This window comes from Xiphophorus couchianus, chromosome 4 (genome assembly GCF_001444195.1).
Source record: "Xiphophorus couchianus chromosome 4, X_couchianus-1.0, whole genome shotgun sequence".
NCBI classification, from domain to species: Eukaryota; Metazoa; Chordata; class Actinopteri; order Cyprinodontiformes; family Poeciliidae; genus Xiphophorus; species Xiphophorus couchianus.
Genome location: NC_040231.1, coordinates 5,330,003 through 5,349,889, shown reverse-complemented (window position 1 = coordinate 5,349,889; position 19,887 = coordinate 5,330,003). Strand labels below are relative to the sequence as shown.

Genomic DNA, 19,887 nt, shown 5'->3' with positions numbered 1-19,887 from the left:
AACTCAAATTATTTGAGGTTTTGGCAGATAGTCATGATTTTCATATAGTTGATCATCTGTGTTTTAGAAAGCCCAATGTTTGTGCAGCTGTCTACCAGGAACTTTAAGAGCACTTTATCTTTGTCTCTGTTTAGAAGCCTTTGGAGATGCTAATTCCATTTGATAACTGATCACCGTTTAAAACCCATCGTATCAATGGACTTGATTTGCCATCAACCTCCTCTAACCTAAACTGCTTAAAGAATCTATGGGTATTGTCACTAGAAAGATGAGGACAGGCTGAAAGCTGCTAGTAAAGAAAACTGGACTTTTAAACCTCAGAATAGCCTCAAGCTGCTCACCTGTGTGCCAAACCACATTGATGCAGCTACAAAATCAAACGTAGCCCCAAAAGAAGTACTGAGGGCTTATGCTGCACAGTACATGAACATTCTCTTCAGAAGGAAACATTTTAAATTAATGCATTTTTTTCATATTAGTAGTATATAATAGCTGTCTTTTAAGCTAAATTTTAAATGTTCTAAAAACATAGGCAATGATTTTTCAAAGTAAAATGAAATAAACACATAAAATTTATCACTGTGATGTATTTAGTGTGAGCTTTTCTTTTTATATTTGAATTATTAAAAAATCACACTCCAATTGATTAACTGCTTAAAGAACAAACACCAGAAAGATTTTCCAGTAGACCCCTATTCCCCAAACTGCTCATATAGAAATGTTTTATAATCTGTTTGTTTTTTATCCACACTTTAATGGGTCAAGTATACTAGACTCAAAAGATCATTAAGGTTTTAAAAGGCTTTTCAAAAGGATTTTTACACATAAGGAGATTTATTTATAATTGTAACCTCCCCAATGTGGATTTGTTCTTGGGTAAACAGGAGTCAGTGAGGTGTAAAACACTTTGATCACCTAATGGGTGAAATGTCCTATAAATCCTCACCATTACAATAATAAGTTACAGTAATCACAATGATTAATCTAGATTTGTGTACGGTTATTATAAAGTTCTGGCATTTTACTTGAATTGCAAAACTCTGATAAAGTATTTTTCTCCTTGGATTTTTTTCTCATATTCTCTTTTTGTCACACTCTCATATGTAAGCTTATCAGTACAATTTTAATAACTTGACTCGGCTTAAAAAAATGTTTTCAAATCACTGAGTAATAAAGATAATTTTTAATAAATAAAATCTGAATTGTATTTTTTTTACTCTTTTATTTTATGCAAGGTATCGTTTATAGAATTTGATGATTTGATGAATTTAAGTGTGACCAAAAACTAAAACTGAAGAAATCTATAAGGAAGCAAATCAGATCTATTTGATTTTATTTCTTGGCCTTTAAGTGCATCCTCTTTCACCTGACGTTTATGATTGAGTTGGCATTTTAATTTTCTTCGCCCATGCTCGGAAGGTAATGCAGCAGGTTTACAGCACACACTTTTTCTCTCTCGTACACGTAAACTGAATCACATGTGCAGGTGTCTCATGGGACTACCTTGCTGTGCTTCACTGTCCTCTGGATATTCGCAAACGGAATATATGTGCTTTCGGGTTTGGAATAGGGCCAGGCCCATCTCCTCAATTTTGGGTCATAAACAAGGCCTCTGCCCAAGGACTGCAGGGTATTTTAAAACAGGGCTCAGCTTGATTGGACACACTTCTGTTGCTCCCACCCGACTACTAGCAAGCCAGCTGATCAGAGAGGCAGAACAAAGCTGTTCTCTTACAAGCCAGTCTGCACTCAACCCCTTGTACAGAAAACAGGATGCAATTGTACAGAAAGAAATGGGAAAAAAACATAGGCTGTCTTGTAGATGGTGAAGAAAATGCTGTAACATTTACAGTGAGAAATTCCTGTACACAAAATTTCTCTAGGACAAATTCAGCATCGGTTGCTCATCTCAGCAGGGAGATCAACGCTGGGATTAAGTATGGGGAGAAACAAAATCCGGAACCATCCAGAGGGCCTTGACAAGGTTGAGGAATTTAAAGTGAAAGTGAGGTTTATGACAGCCTATGCATTCTGCATACAGCCTTAATCGTACTGGTGTTTTCAGCATCTAATTTGTCCATGAATATTACAACGTGCACCATTTGGCTCATGAATATGAAATAGACGGAACCACAGGCTCTCCTCATAATCAACAGTCGACACACACAGTCCATCGTCAGCTCCATAGCTCTGCAGCACCTTTTTCTCTGGTGCATTGAGCCAATCACTGCCGATCACAGCCATAGCTGTGTGTCAGTGTTGGGGCAAACTGCTTTGAACGCCATGTCAATGCAGTCTTTTGTTGCCAAGGATACTTTAAAGGTTTGAAAGCATTCTCCTATTTTTCCGTCTTTCAGTTTTCTGTCTGTTATTCATACATAGACAATATTTATTTACAGTGTCATAGCCTTGATCCCTTAAGAACAGCTATTTACTATCACAGAACAGAAAAAAGTGATTGTTATGTTTTATTTACTCCTGGTGGATAAACAGCAAAGCTTACTGTGGAATCACTCTGAAACACGATGCAGAGTTAAACAGCTAATGCACCACCAATCTCTACCCATCCATTTACCCCGCCTTAAGCAGCATGGCTGTGATCCAACATGGCCATATGCCCCTTAGCTGAGCCACTCTGTGCTATAATAAATGACTCATGATACATAGTCGACATATCATCACTGTCCAAGAATGACAAACCACTACTGGATGATACTGGTAGGCAAACTAATGGGTATGGGTGAGGCTTTTTATCTGGCTCACAATGGCATAATTCTGTTAAATAAACTGTACTTTTTTTCTGTCTGTGATAAATTTTTGCCATTGTCTGTCATTTTATTTGACTAAGGCACCTTATTTCAAATGTTTGCAGAGTTCCCTACACAGCTTTCTTTTAACTATGGATTTGTTGTTGCTCCTCTAGAATTAAAATAGGCTTCGCACTATCAACAGACAATTAAAATTTTATATTCAGACATACCGATTGCATATATATCTCATGAGAGATTCCTTGATTTTCCACAATCCCAATGTATACTAGCAAGTTTGATGAGCTAGTTTGGCATGTAGCCCCATTTCTTATCCATCAGGGCAGCCACAGCACACCTGTCAGGTGCCCCGCCCTGTGCAAACATGCAAAACTGTTTCATGTAAAAACTATTTTGTGCCAAGCAGCTTACTGTGTCACATCAAGTGTACAGAACTATAAAAACTGACCTTTGACATGTCTGGGAGAAATTCACGATAAATCTGTCTCAACCATATGCTGACCTCCGCAGAGTGACATACACCTGAGTATGTGGAGGGCCTTAATGTTATGCTTGCCAAGGATGTTAGTCTGAGGAAAAGCGTGTATTGATAGGAAGGTAGTTTTGAAATACTTTTCCATTTTCAGACAAAGCTTATTAGCCTAACCCTGCTATACACTTTCTGGTGACTGTATGCTGCTGTGTTACTTTGTCTTCATTATAATGTGTGTTCACTAATATCCCACAACAAATCACTGAGGCGTTCACAGAATGACTATCCTTATGCTGAGATGAAAATACATATATGTTGATGCTTTACTAATTAGGCAACTTGAAAACAATTTAACAAAGGGCATCAGTGCAAAGACAATAATCTGGTTTTATAAAGTATTTTCTTTCTTCTTCACATTTATATTGAACTTTGCTTTGGTTTGTTATGTAAAATCCAATTGTGTCTCTTGTTCAAATGTTTTTGAGAAACATTTGAACAAGCAGAGTAAACCAGAGTAAAGCTGTCTCTCAATACTGAAGACAGTGATGCATGCTCAACCAGTCATATGACAGGACCCGTTAAATGAAACTGCGGCACAACAAGCCGTGGGTAAAGTGGTCAAGCAGCACTGCTTTCTCGATCATTATTAATGGGCTCAGAATGTGTGATAAAGGCAACTCCCTAGTTTGTGTCAGGATTCCCTGCCTGGATAATTAAAGTCCAAGCTGCAGGTGCTAGTTAGATGAGCCAGCAAAATTTTGCTTTGCCTGTGTACCACACAGAAGTGCTTTACACTCACTGAACACCAGTGTATTACCTAATGATTGTTTTCATTACTAATTAACATGTTGAGTACTTTATTAATTAATATGGTGTCCCGTAGGCAGATGGTCATAAGTGTTTAAAATGCCATTTTTGGTAATAAAAACCTAACCAGGCAAGGTTTGCCCTTCTAACCTAAACCTTAATACTTAGCTTTTTTTCTAATTCCCTGATAAGAAATAGTAATTAAAACCTTAAAATCCATCTTTCCTTCAGGACCATATGCTGATCCAAGGTGGCTTATGTGTGAATGTGAAAGGGCTAAACAACCATCTGGAGGGGCCAAGGATTGACCCGCTACCCTTGCAGTTAGGGGTGAAATGCTCTACAAACCCTAGTCTTGTCAGTTTATGTGACTTACGGTTTTCTTCACAGTGGGGACAAAGTGCGAAGAAATGACAAGCAAAATGTGTTAACTTGACAGCTAAAATGTCTCTTTACAGCTGGCATGCATGCAGGGATTTCAAAGACCGTGATTTGGATAGAGACGTAGTCACCATAATGCAAAGATTTCTGCTTGCTACTGCCTTGCATTTATGGAAATAACTCAAATCTTTGCATCATGTTGACTGCAATAAAAAAATTATTTGTTTGAAAACATGCTACTGAGCAAATAAGTGGTGACCTTATAATAAACTATCTTGAAATGTAATATAGCTATTTAAAAAAACAGAATACTGAAGCAGCATTTTGCTTAGCAGCACAACGCACAAACATTTTCTTTCTAGGTTAAGTGGTAAAGCCTGTTTTGTTTCTGGACTATGAGTTGTCCTAACAGCATAGTTATGTAAGGCAACGGTCCATGAGTGATTTTTGAAGGCGTGAACATTACATTCAACGTTGTCATGTGGTAAATCCTAAAAATATTCAGACAAAATGGTAGATAGGAATATAAAAATCAAAATCATACATCGTCAAAGGTTATGTTCGCATAAAGACCCTGCTCTCACCAATTTGAAAAGACACTCAAAGCAACCTATCTAAGCAAAGTAAGATATAGGCAACTACTATACTAAATGTGTAATATTGATTCAGATATTAGTGGTGTACAATACCTTTGATATCCTGTTTTTGTAGCTACAGAGTAAAGTCAAAATGTTGAATAGAAGGTGAATTGAAGTACTTTAAATAGAATCATTTGCAAAAAATATGACTCAGAGCATCTATATTCAATCATTTTGCAACAATCACACAGGAGGGAAAATATCAAACAACTTTCATTAATCTAATAAACTCACTGAGACTTGACTGGTAATGTGATAATACTGAGGAATCAAGACAATGACAAAGAGAAGTTCCCTTTTCCCTTTATTTATTTAGTAATTGAAGAGGACAATCTTTTATTTCAACCAGGGAGTTACACCAAAAATCTGAGCATCACAATAGAACTTGATGTTCTTGCAGTGTTTTATGAGTCCCTCAAATGTCACAAAACAGTACAGGTGAAAAATGTGTTAACACAAAAGGGTAAAGATGTAGCTGAGGAACAACACGCTAAAGAGACAAGCTTGTCATCCCTGCAATTTCCCATCTCGCTTTAGTCGTGTTTGTCTTGGCAACAGTTACCGGGCCTTTATCTTTGCCAATTAAGCCAATCTAGTGGACTGCAGTAACTTCACTCTGTGGTGTTTGCCAGAGCAGTAATGAACTAGATATTAATTTAATTCTTACACTGACTCAGTTAACTCCCACCATGAATCATGAATCCTTGTCTGTTCCTCATAAGTTGTAACATGAAAGTCCATGCGTGCATAACTCTAAGCGGTGTTAAGATATTCACAGACATCTAAGCCAAATGAACTGGCAGGAGATAAAATGTACATCAAAATGTGGGGAATTAGATAGATTTGTGAGGAGTTAGAAAGAGAGGAAAAGAAGGAGGAGGGGGAACTGAACATGAGAGAGATACAGGCTCATCATGCCAGTCATCACTTCAGTTATTATCCCTAATTCTCGAAGGGAATATCTCAGTAAGGCGGAGTAAATTCGATGCTGATAAGCAGACAATGAGATTTGCCTGTGCCATGAGGCAAAGCCCTTCCAAGGGCTTCCTTTCACCTACAGTGGAGTTCAACTTAATGCATCAAATAGCAGAAAACGCACATCGCTCTCATTAGTGTTGGCTGGATTCTGCTTTGTTGTTTCGTTTTGAAGCAGTATTTCCAGGTGCTGCACAAACTGTTGGTGGGATTTGACTCTCTCCTCTCTGCCCTCTGTGAGTCTCAGTCTAATTAGCACTTTAAACCCAACCACAAAATGTTATAGGCAGAACCATGACTTCTCACATTAGGACATCCCCCATGAAATTTCTAGTGCATAAAGCCCTGGGTTATGGGTAAAGCCAAAGCACTGAAAAGTTCAGATTTTCGCACAACGAAGAAAATGATGATGGCGTTGAAGGTTTACAGTTTTACACACACTGCTTCAGCAAAACTAATGTCTGTTCAACAGTCTCTTAATTCAATATTCAGCCAAAAAAAATTAAAAATCACTTCTACTGCTTGCTGGATTGGCACTGAGATGTGTACAAACACAATCTGCTGAGGATCAATCTGACTAACCTTGGTCATCCAAAAACCTGCTCTCCTAGTATAGCAAGGTTTGAGATTTTTTTAATAGCCTGAAAATAATTAATTGGTTTATAATAGGCAGAGGATGAAACAAAATCACAATAGTACCACAAGAGCTGAATTACTTGCTTTGATTTTTGGCAGTATCGATAAAGTCCTTCAATTTCACTTCAATTTTCAAAAAGCATGAAGGGAGGGGGAAAAAAATTGTAGAGGTCACAACGCTAGAGGCATTTGTAGTGTATAGAGTAGATTTGTTGTTTAACCAACACATTTCAGATTAAGTCTCATAAGGTCCCGGCAGGACTATAGATCAAAACATACTTTACAATAAAAGCTATCTTATATGACTGTGACAGTTTCAGTATAGCTCCAGCAGCTTTCTCACCAGCTATAGAAAGTTTATCTTGCAATGTATTTCTTGAGTCTCCACAGACAGTCAGTACTGTCCTAGATTTTCAAAATTTTGGCAAAAACTTGAATGCAGAGAACATAATGATCTTGCAGATGGACTGAGGAAGAACTGCAATGGGAAATAGATTTATAGACATTTTTACTTCCATCTGGAGGTCTGGTATTTCAATTTCAAGCTGCTGTCCTCCTTTAGAAAGAAACCTTTCCAAAACTGAAGAAACATAAATAGAACAGTAAAATCATATATTGTTTTTTTTTATCTTGTGAGTAATTTAATTATCACAATCTAGGTGATGCAAAATATCTCAATTGAATAGCTCAATTGTTTGATTAATTTCTCCTAGCTACTATTCAAATACCTTTTCTATCTTGATATACATAAAGCTGATTAAATACCAATTGAATAGCAAAGAGATCAAATTTAAACTGAGCTTTACATCAATAAACACTGTTGATAGTACATATATATTTATATATATATATATATATTTCATGCAAGAGCAAGGATGGACATGTGGAAAAGCATCATATGATAAGTATGGCGAATGCTTGATTTTGTTGGTCTATGTCTCTTCCTGAGAAACATTACTAGAATACATGATATCATAAATTTGATAAAATACCATGAACGTTTTGAATTTTACAGACTGTTTCATTAAAAACAGTTTGTCATTGAGGGGTTTTTTTTAACAGCACAATAATTCAAATCAAAATGCCAAATCAGAAATGGCTCAACACACACACAAAACTGATCTTCCTCCACGACCTTCCAATTCTCCAGGCCTTATTCCCACAGAAAACCTTTGGGATGAGCTGGAGAGGAAAGAGCAACACAGAAGACCAAGGACACTGGACAATACAGGGATTGCTCTCTGTGTTTACTACAGCGTGAAATGCAGCAGAAGAAATATTGTTCAATTGGCAAAAATAATTGGCAGCATGAATAAAGTACTATGAAAAATTACTTGCCATATCAAAGACTTTAGTTTATTTTCTCACACTTTCATGAATTATTCTTAAGTTGCAATTAAGAATAATTTATTGAGCAAATTACCAGAAAGAAAAAAAAAAGAAGCAGTGGGAAATCTTACCAGACTGACCAGTACACAGAAACGCTCCAAGATTGTTCTGACTCATCAAAAAAGTACAAAAATAACCCAGATCCACATCCAAAACCCTGCAAGCCTTACTTGTCTCAGTTAGGGATAGGATTCATGATTCAACAATACTAGAGTGATTGGGCAAAACGGCTGCCGTGAGAGAGCTCCAAGGCCAAACCTCTGCTGTCCTTAAAGATCACGAAGGTCTGTCTCACATTTATCAAAATTGTAAAACAATCGTCTTAATGATTGCCTACAGTCTGTGATGAGACAAAAAATAAAACGTTTTGGAAGGAGGGCCTCCTCTGACATGTAGCATGAAACTAACAATATTTCAGAAAAAGAACATCAAACAGTTGTTTAGTAGCAGTAATGTGATGGTAAAGAGATCTTTTAATGCCCTGTATCCTTGATGACTTGTCATATTCACTGCATCACTTATTCTGCTCTTCATCAGAAAACCCTGAATAAGAATATTTAGTCATCAATTTGCGAGACTAAGCTCAAGAGCGTCTGCATTATGCAGGCTAATGAAACAGGAAACACAAGTTCACTTTCCCATCGCTCAGAGAAAGCAAAATAAAGTTTTTGAAATGGCCTAAGCTAAGTCCACACTTTTATCTGTCTGGGCTGCTGTGACATGACCTTAAACAGGTCATTCATTCCCATATTTCTCCAATGGGGCTGAATTAAAACAATTCTGCGAGGAAAAGTGGGCCAACATTCCTCCCCGGTGGTGTAAAAGACTAATTGCCAGTAAGAGCAAATGACTGATGGGAGGAGGTAGAGTACATATCGGGTTCAGGAGAGAACTAACTTCTAACTAGGCAATGCTTGGTTTGGATATATTTCTTCCATAGACAATTAAGTCATAATTTGAAAATAGCTTTTTGTGCTAAATAGGCTATCTTTGTCTGACATTAAAGTTTGCTGTACAAATTGAAACCTCTAAGCATGTCACTATAACTACAACAGAAAATGTGATTAAAAATGGCGATAGCATGGGATTATGCTACTACAATAAAAGATAAAAAAGTCTTAACGTTTTGTCAAGATTTGTCAAATCAGGCCAATTAATTCTATCTAACATGTTCTTTGATTTGTTGCTCCTTTGTAAAGCCTCCAGGTGTGCAGAAAGCAAAAGGAGTGATTGCAGTGGGGTGGCACAGTTTAGCAAAAATAATAATGATTCCACTCATGGCTTTGACTGGCTAATTGTGTTTATGTGGCACAGCCTAACCATTTTTTTATTTATTCTTTTTTAGATAATAACACTGAGAAAATAAATTGATTGTTTCTGACACTTACAAGAAAAATATTTATTTACAGCTAAATATTATTTGACTGTAACTTGTAAGTAACTCAACTATTGTGAATTTAAAAACTGCATGTAAATACAAATGTTGCATTTCTGCATAATTATAATCAAACGTAATCTAAGAACTCATTTTTACTTGTAAATAGAATACAACATGCTGACTGCTGAAAGATGAAGTGTGACATTTCTTTGACTCTGAACTTAATTAATCAGCATCTCCTGCTATCAGCTCGGGATCAGAGCGCTCAGATCTCTCCACATCCCGAAGAGTAACTCACGAAAAACAGCTTTATGTGTTTCTTTCATTGCTGCTTTAATATGTCCTGATTTCATTTAAGTTGTTACGCTTATAAAAGTTTGAAACCCATATAAATAAATAAATACGAGGGTTATGGCAAAAAAAGAAAGCATAATTGCCCTTGGGGTATTGTTTACTGTGATTATGCATTCTTCAGAGCAGGGGGCAGAACTCAGTTGTGCCACACATCACAACACTGCCATATCTAGTATATAATCACAGAAAATAATGTTGACTTGTGCATTATTGCAAACTGTATATGTGTGTAGGTTGTTGGGAATCTGTAGAGAAATCTATAAAAGGTCATTATGGCATTTGCAGAAAGTGGCTGGTTGCTGAAGAGGCAGAAACATGGTGCCTGTCGACTGAAAATACTCTTTCTATCAGAGCGTCTCGCTAGAGTTGATTGCTGGCTTCTGCTGCAGGCCACTGCAGACACATGGTACACAACACAGATGGTGAAGTAAGGCACCAACAGTCGCAGTCAAAACAATTATGACATTTGTGCCATGAGTTATATATGTTTTTCAGGCATCACTGCAGCGGCTCCACACAAGTCACATTTAATTGTAATGAAATACCACATACAGTAAGTGAATATCATCTCTTCATCCATCACCACGCTCATATTTGTTGATTTGGAAAAGCAAAATTGTGAATGACACAGAGCAGGATTCAGAGAATAATCCCCTTTCTGGTGCACAAAGGCATAACTTAAGCTGCTACAGTGAACACTAAGTCTCTCTCCAGCCTGGCATGCCTTGGACTCTTTCACACCCGAGTGGTCCAACTGAGATCACCCTGTCTCTTGACTCGACACAAACACATGTTTTCTAGAGGTACTACTGGAAAGATAGCAGGAGCAATCTATCAAAATGGAGCTGGCTGGAAGTCAGTCCAATCTCAAGGTTTTCTCCGCTCACTTCTTTATGTCACGAGGACGCATACTTCAAATATACACATAAACGCAAGTCATTTTTCCATATTTTGTACGTTTTTAAAAAGCCTTTTTTGAGCTGAGCTGTTTTTCACTTTATTCAGACAGAACACGCGACACAAATTACACAAATTAGCCCCACTCTCATCCTGGGTCCTCAATCCCGCTGAGATATTCAGAATCACGAGCCAACAGTGTGAATTGATGAAACAACAAAACAGGTCCTACATATTTTGAAGCATATTCCTCAAAAACTCTGACTGCCACCATCAGTCACCAGCTGGGAAAGTGTAATGCGGAGCACCGTGGAAATGAATCAGCATTTCTTTGGTGTTGACAGGCTGAAACCAGAAGCTTTCAAAATCAGGCATTAATCCACAGTCAGAGTCTGCACAGCACACCTTTCAGCAAAAAAAAAAAAAAAATTAAAAAAAGCCAGAGTGCATGCAAAACTACAATCAGAGATAATTATGACCAAGGTCAGCTGTGTTAAAATGAAAATTTTGTTATTGTCATGATTATTATAAGATATTTAGTATGCAGAAGTACTGAAACTCACTTTCTGATAAACCTGAGTAAAAATACCACAGTTTCAAAGAATTCCAGTAACTTAAAGGGGTTGTATGCATTTTCAAGACACAGATTGCCCCTTTTAAGGCACAATTAAGTAACTATGTTAAGTACAGTTGTTATAAAGATGCCGTATATTATCAAACATAACCAAAAATAAATTTGACAACTTGAAATTGGCCTCTGTCTCTTTAAGAAGCTCATGCTCTTCCCAACATTCTGCCTTCAGTACAACCTGCATTCCCATTGTGCCATTTACTAGTTGGAAGCAACACTGAGGGTATGCTTTGATGAGGAGATAACATTATAACATGATATACAACTTAAAAAGATGATTTTTACATAATGGCACCCTCTTTAAAAAATGATGTGATCTAATTTTCTTTTAAAACAAGAAGATATTGATTACAGATTATTACAACAACAATAATGCTATTAATATTATTTTTGAATGCTTATTGTTCAGCATGTTACACCTTTTCATAGCTTGGTCACAGGTCAGAAACATGTGGGTGTGTGGCAGTTATACTACACTTCTTTCAATGAAAAAAACTGACTTTGTCACTTTTTCTGACATTTCTCTAAAAAAAATTTAAACCATGAGTACAGTACCACACTGCTTCAGTCCTGAAACACCTTCCAAATTCTTAGTACATATAGATCGTCCAGGCCTGTTATGCATTTTTAGGCAGTGGCTGGTAGGAATTTCTTAAAGATAACTAACAATAACAGTTTCATACATTTTTAAACAGAAACGTTTTACTATATCATTTCTTTATTTTAAAAGAACAATCACTTGTACCTCTCACTGCCATTAACGAATCACATAAATATTGATTATTACAAAACCTATCTCATGGACAGACTGATAGATTTGTCCTTCTTCTAAATGCAGGGGAAGTGAAGATCTAACTTTCTGTCAGCTAACCAGCTGCAGGTGGGGAAGAGGCGGGCCTGCACCAGTGATTATCTGTGCCCTCCTTTCCAAATTCATATTGAAGTTAACTTGATAAATCACCAGTATCATTTTTCATTCCTTGTCCTTTTATAGACCAATGATTAGCATAAAATTATTCATTGACACATACCAAAACCATCACTACCAGGCACTGAGCAAGTACAATCATCAGACTTTCTTCTTCTTTTTTTTTTTTTTTTGAAAATGTCAAACTAAAATTAGACTGAGACTTGGCTGCAACACATGCAATCTGTCTTTAACTTAATGTCATTGACCCTATAACATGAGGATCTTGGGCGGATTTAGCAAAGAATTGTTATTTGCATGAGTCTTTATTCAACATCTGAACAAAGAAAATTGCACATGTGAGCAACCAGCCCTAAATATTACTTGATGATTAACATCCCAGCAGGCTTAGCGTTGAGTGTGAAAACCCTGGGCAGACCCAGTTGCTCATTATTTAGACTCCTGTGGCTCTGTTTAAAAAAGAAGCAATATCAAAAGAGGGCTGATTGTTAAAATACACTTAGTTGAAGACTCTAACACATATAATGGTGTTGAGTGATGACAGCATAAATAACAAGGTTTCATGTTGTTTTCCAAAAAGCAAGAAAAAATAGATTAGACAAATGTGTCACACTATGTGTCACAGGAGTAAAGATAGAGCATATCACAAGAAATTTATGGAGGAATGTTACTGCAGAAATCATAAATTACCCTTTTTGCCTGAGTAGTAATACAAGAACTAAAACCATGTTCAGACACAGAAAAAAACCTTGGATAGATGAGTCACCGTTCACCCTGTTCTCTACCAGTGGTTGACTACATGTGTGTCACGCATGAAGAGAAATTCATTCACCCAAGTGCTCATTTCCCACAGTGAGGGCTTTTGTCGGGGCTGCTGTAGTGAGCAGCCCTAGTGTGGTTTGTCTCCATTCAGTTGCTTGGCAGGCAGGTAAATGCCAAACCTCCACAGCGTTTGTCAGGGCGATCACATTCCTTGTGTTCTGCTGTTTCTCTCCTGATGACTGAACAATTTAACAAGGTGATAAACTCGCAAACTCAAAGGCCGTGACAAGAACCGCCGTTGCTGCTGCATAAGCTCAGAACTCATGTTTTCCACACTTAATGGCTGAAAATTCTCAACCAAGCAGAACACAACGCTTATTTCAGAAACTCGGCTGGCACACAACCCTTCAGCGAACTTCATTTTTTCCCCCCCAAGAACATTTAGGAGCTCAGTGTGGCTCCTCAGGTGGCCAATTGTCCTACTGAGAGACTAACAGGTGTGTGGTCCTAGTGTTAGCACTTCTAATTCATCTAACTGAAAATCCGTCAGTAGACTGTTAAAAAGAAAACCTCACTGAACAAATCCTATAGCCTATCTGTACGAATAGGGTACAAAATAAATTGTGACACATGTAATAACAAGATATGAAGCATCTTCAGGCCCCAAATGGCAAACAATTTGTGTTTTCTGTCATTCTAAATTATAAATGTTCACATGGGTAATAATCTAAAGCCCTGGCAGACTCATTTGCCTAAATACACAAAAAACTCACCTCACAATTCAGTTCCCAAAGAGGCAATTAAACCAGCTTTAAATGGAGATACTGCAGATTGTGTCAGCTGTGCTCATACATGCATGCAAATATCGTGGTAACCAGCCCTCCTCACTCAGAGCGTGTCCTTCATTTTACAGGCTGGCCGTAAAATCGCCAGATGTGAATATGGTAGGGCACACTTGAGGATCAGTCGGTTACGGTTTAAGTGGAAAGCTTTTGGCTGCAGCAGCAATTTCAGTTGCAATGTCAGAGCTCTAAATGCAGGACTCTCTTCAAGCCACTTCAAGCAAAGCATTTTCAGCACCACACACTGATGGACAGCTCCCACATAGATTTTTTTTTTTCTTTTCTTTAAGGCAGCATTGCCAAAGCAACAATTCTAGGACTTGACATTTTACATTTCAAAAAGCAACCTGTACTTGTGGGTAACCTTCTCAAGCTGTGGTAGGGAGGGGTGGGCGTTTGGGGGGGGTAGCTTTCTTTTTTTTCTTTTTTTTTTTTTTGCTTGAGGTGCATTACCCATGGGTGGCTTGACTAAGGTTTTTGTTTTCGCTACACGGTCAGGACGCAGAAGGACAAAACAAGATAAGACACAATGAAATTTGGGATGATGCGGGAGAAGATTTTTTTTTTTGTTTGTTTGTTTGTTTAAAACATGATTCTCTGCTCTTCAAACTCACAGCGCCCTTCACATGGACCAGCCAGTTCACCTGGCCAATCCGGCGCCCCTTTTGCTGCAAACGTGTATGCTGAGAATACCTGAACTGAATTTGAATTACCATATGACGTAGGCCTTTTTCTATCAGTAATGTCCTACTGGCAACAGGGACTAATACAGACTCACGGTCTCTATAAAGCGCTCAAAGAGGGAATTTGTTGCATCAGTTACCTCTCAAATCTCCTTTTCTTTATCGTTACATGTCTATATGTCAGTCACAGCCATTGAAGCACAAAACAAAGCTCAACGTTGAGAGAGAATGCGACAGATTTTTGAACATTTCTACACAGACAGAATTAAGACGCAAAAAGTATATTTCTTGGCATGTAAATGGACAAGCTAAGCGCCAATCGGGAGCTTAAGTGGCGATGGTAGATAGTTCCGAACAACCGAAAAAGGGGATAAACGGAGCAAATCTGAATGAAATACTTACGCATTTTTTCGAATAAAAGAACTCGAGGGCGAGAGCAGAGCAGGAAAATTCATCAGGGCCCCCGTCCACGTTTTCAAGATTTGCAGTACCACCGAGACACAAATCTCCATGTGAAAAGGGGGGCTGGAGGCTGCTGCAGTCCGCGTCTCTCTCGATCACAAGTCAAGATGCTCGCCTGCGAAAAACGCCAAACACTCTGAGAGTTGCGTTCATCTGCGGTGCGGTCACCATTCTAAACCCACAGAGGAGAAGCAGTAGCCTCCCGGACTTGAAGGTATTCCTCTGGACCGAGGAGGAGGAAAATCCTGCAGAGTTTTTTTTGTTGTTGTTTTTTTGTTGTTTTTTTTTTTTTTTTAAAAAGGGGGGAGTGAAGTCCGTATACAGGCCGCTTCTCACCCTAAAAAAGCCTCCCAGGCGAATCCACAAAATAAAATTTTGCCAAAAGAAAAACAGACACACAAAAAATAAAGTGAAAAGAAAAACCTGTCTGTCAATGGCTTTCCCAAGTCAGATGTTCATTACTGCATGACAGTCAACGTTTACCTATTTAAAGCCTTGTGAATAAGGTCAGCGCAGCGAGAGATGAAAAAAAAAAGCCTCCAACACAGAAAAACCTTAGAATGCCTATTGGATAAAATTGAGGATAGCCGTCCCACTGCAACCATCAGACGCTCCGCATCAGGACAAATGGCTTGCCATAGGCTGCTCTGAAATTCGCAGAGCATATGGCACACAGCGTTTCTGTCAAGTAAAATGGGGAAGATTGTACGGGGTGAGATTTTTCAATCCCCCCCCCCTGCCAAAGCCGTTCGATTTATTGATCACATTGGTGATAATTCCGCTTGTCAGGCAGCGTGGGTCCAGTCCGCGCTGTTTAGGCTGCAACGTCCGTGTGTTGCGAATAAAGCGGCTTTTTGCCAGCGGCTCCTAATGGTCCCCCAGCTCGCTGCCGTCCATGACTTGAATAGCGAGCGCGCTCAAATCGTCTCCGGGCGCAGATCTGCCGTGCGCGCTTGTGACTCACTAGCGTGTGTGTCTGTTGCGCATGTGTTGGCGTGCACGCTGGTCCCCTTATTGCCCAGGGACCACTTTAACTTTGACCACTTTGGCTTCCCGTCTCGCTGCCCATTTAAATCACACAGCAGTCATTAATTATCGGGGATCAATAGCGTTAATGTATAAACCACGGATCTGATGGGGTTGGAAATGCGCCTGTGTGTACCTGGAGTGCGCGTGCGCGTGCGATTCAGTTGTCGATGAGGTATGGTTGCCACCTACAGGCGTTATTCTCTATTCAGTCATCTAAAACGGACTATCTCCACAGTCACCGTCCTCAAATAAATTCCCACTCAACATGTAGGGGTATTGTCAGTCCTCCGCGTTAAGCACTGACAGATGCTTGTGCCCACCAAAATCAGAAATATCTATCATTTTATATCTTTAGTTTCAGGCTATGAGCCCATTACATAACCTCCGCTGCCGTTTTTCATTAAACATGGTTGCTTTTAATTACAAATATCTCATGCAACACATTTGGGCTGAAATCTGCTTTGAGACAGAGGAGGAAAAAAACACATAACAAAGGGAGAAAACTCACCCACTGCAAAGAGCACCCAGGCACACATGTTGGCGTTGCCCTGAAGGTGAGCTTAAGTGAATTGAAGATAGAGAGAAGTGAGTGAGGTTTCATTTGAACTGAGAACAGCCTGTCTCATTAGCAGACATAATGAAGCAAAAATCAGTCATGTGTTAGAACACCTCCTGGACTGTGAGGCCAATAAGGCCCATAATTCAACTGGGAAAAAGAGAAAGATTAATTTTTACCTGTCATAATGTTTCTGATCACCTAAGAATTTAAAAGACAGATGAGTGGGAGTTTTTGCACATCTTCACCATACAAGGGAGTTAGCCTTCCATTTAAAAAAAAAAATTAAAACAGAAAAATACATCTAACGGTCAGATGTCCTTACACTCTTTTCAGTTGTTCCACACTGTTGAAATGCAAAACTGATCCCCTGTCTATCCATACTCAGTGGCTTCCAGACATGATGCCTGTCTTGAAAAGATTAATTAGTCATTTTTAATTAAAACTACAAGTCTGATTAGATCTGTGATCCTTGGACTCCATGATGCACCTGCTGCATTGTTATTTAATGTGCTTGGTATGGGGTTTGGTCGTTTGGCATTCTTATGCAAAACATAACCAGCTTGCCAACAACTGGCATCAGTTAGAAGATATATTCTAACTCACTTATTACTAATTGTAAAACTGTATCAGACAGCAGATTCAATAACTATGGATTTGTTTTGAAGCATTTTTATCTGCTGCCCCCATCTGTGTTGTTTTCTTTGTTTCAGATTCCTCATCTATGATGAGTGAAGTGGGATCATGTTTTAAAAGTGTTTTGTTATAAAATGCATCCATTAAAAACAGTTTGAGCCAAAATATATTAGAAACTGGAAACAGTGTTAAAACAAGTAGAGTAACAGGTATTGCTAAAATAACAATCAAGGACTGTCAGACATGAACACCATCCTCTTGCTGATCATGCTGGTGGCTGAAGAAAACATTAAGGAATATCAGACAGAATTTTATCTCTGAAAACAAATTTTGCAACATTCAATTGAAATCATTTTATTTGTATAGAGCCAAATTACTACAAATAATACCTCAAAGCATTTCGGAAACAGGTTCTTTTCTCATACATGTTTATAGAGTTCAGTGAACATTTTGCCCCATATACAGATCTTCTCTGTTTTAGCTCTTTTGCCACACTAAAATGTTTCCAATCATCAGACAAATGATGATGTCAGAAATAGACCATCCAGGTAAATACAAAAAGTTGTTTTCAAATTCAGATTTGATCCATTAAAGGAAAAAATAAATTATCCAAGGCAAACTGAACCTGTAGGAGGAAGTAATTGCCACCTAACAACTGGTTTTGCCATCCTTGGCAGTGACAGCTGCTCTCAGTCATTTGCTGTGAGTGGTTGTGACTTTTTTATCCTGCTGTGAGAAATTTTGTCCCATTTTTTACTCTTTAGAATTTTTCATATACAGCCACATTTGGGGCTTCCTGAACATGAAGAAGCTATTTAAAGTCATGTTACAGGGTCTATATTTAATTTAATTCTAGATTTTGTGTAGAAGCCCTGCGATGGGCTGGTGACCTGTCCAGGGTGAACCCCGCCTCTCGCCTGAAATGTCTAGCTGGAGATAGGCACCAGCATCCCTCCTAACCCCACTAGAGACAAGAGTGTAAAGAAAATGGATGGATGGATTTTGTGTAGAACTGCCCAAAACCTTTATTTATTTGAATGTTAAGTCTTTTTAAAGTGAACTTGCTGGTGTGTTTTTGATCATTAACCTGCTGCAAGACCCAAGTATATTTTAACTCAACCGGACTCTCTCAACCAAATGGTCATGTAATCCGTTAACCATTTGTGCATACTATTCACTTTGTATGATTTTTATTGCTGAATCTTTTTTATTTAATGGCATGATATCACTTCTTGACATTTTTTTTCTTGCATCACATTCAGTGATTTTTTTTATTCTGCTGGTCTGACAGTGATCAAATCAGTGTGAGTTATTGAAAATGTTACTTTATTGTGTAGGGCATGGTTGGTTTTAATGGTTTTTCCCGTTTCAATTCTGAGTTGTTTTTTTTTTCTTTTTTTGTAAGATCAGATTATATTGATCTTACAATAACACTTTTTTTCTGATTGGAAACATAGAACTATAACCAAAACCAAAAACAACGGAAATCTGCAACAGATCTTAAATCTTATTTCAAAATCCCTAAGAATCCAGTTCAGCTAAAATTCAAATTAATTCAATTTATTTCAATCTGAATTCAAATTCAGTTTGCAGTTTACTTCCAACTGTAAGACACCGTATCAAAATTAGTTATTAACTTTCTATCTATCCTTCCTCATGAGCAAGAATTTATCAGTTTACTTCCAACTGTCATGTAGATGACACTAATGGCAATACAAAGTAAAAAAAGAAAAAAAGTATCGACTTAATTATAAATCTAATCAATTAAATGGATAAAATGATGCAACAGATTCAACTTAAATACAATAATTGTGACTCAACATGTTCATCTTGGAGTAGCTTTACTTCCAACTGTCATGTAGATTAGGTGGATTAGTAGCTAGCATACTAAACAACACCATCCTAACAGTTTCTGCACCAGCAAGGCTAACTGTTACTTATATGGTTAATTGATATTCACAAATAATTGCTAATGAATTATGTGTTGTTTTTTACTCCTTTACTATTCAGATAATTGATTTAGCCCTACAAGAAATATCTTTCATTTGAATGTGATTCTAGAGAGTTGTGCAATCTGTACAGCTGATGACTCAAGGAGGAAATATCATCCTAGCATCTCATTGACATCCTTTCATAATTCTGTGGTTATGTATTTGTAGAGAGGGTAGTTATCACTGGAGAGCTACTCAGACTGGGATCAATTTTAAATATGTCCCTTCATTTATCATTTAATTCTGGCAAAAATTTATAGTGACTCATAAGGATGATGTTTTTTGAAACCTTTACACCAATGTCACTGAACTATCAAGTGGTTACGTACATTACAGTTTGAAGACCCTTTTGGGTCTTGATATATTATATGTAGGCTGCTGTTCAATGCACGTTTGCATTGAATAGCTACTCATTGGCAGATTTTGTTTTGCAATGTGCTTCACATAGACCTGTACCCATTTTAACAGCCCATGCCAGTCTTCAGCATAACTAGCCTTGGATGTCCATGTAAAGAGCCATTAAATATAAAAGTGATGGCTAAGTAGAAGGAAGAGCTGCAGAAAGAGGTCTGATGAAAATTAAAAAGTGACATATTATTTTAATGTAGCTTCCCAACATTGCTGTTAAATCCAGAATAACATTTAAAATTCTCCTTCTCACATATAAAGCCC

General features: G+C 37.9%; 1 protein-coding gene across 1 annotated transcript in view; it reads right to left on the bottom strand.

Moving 5' to 3' along the window:
* Positions 1 to 15,963, bottom strand: part of LOC114143633 (leucine-rich repeat-containing protein 4C-like) — a 49,252-nt gene extending 33,289 nt beyond the window's left edge. Inside the window, exon 1 of the mRNA XM_028015862.1 lies at positions 14,944 to 15,963. The gene's annotated coding sequence lies outside the window, so the exon portion shown is untranslated. The remainder of the gene's footprint in view (positions 1 to 14,943) is intronic.
* Between the last annotated feature and the right edge of the window lie 3,924 nt (positions 15,964 to 19,887).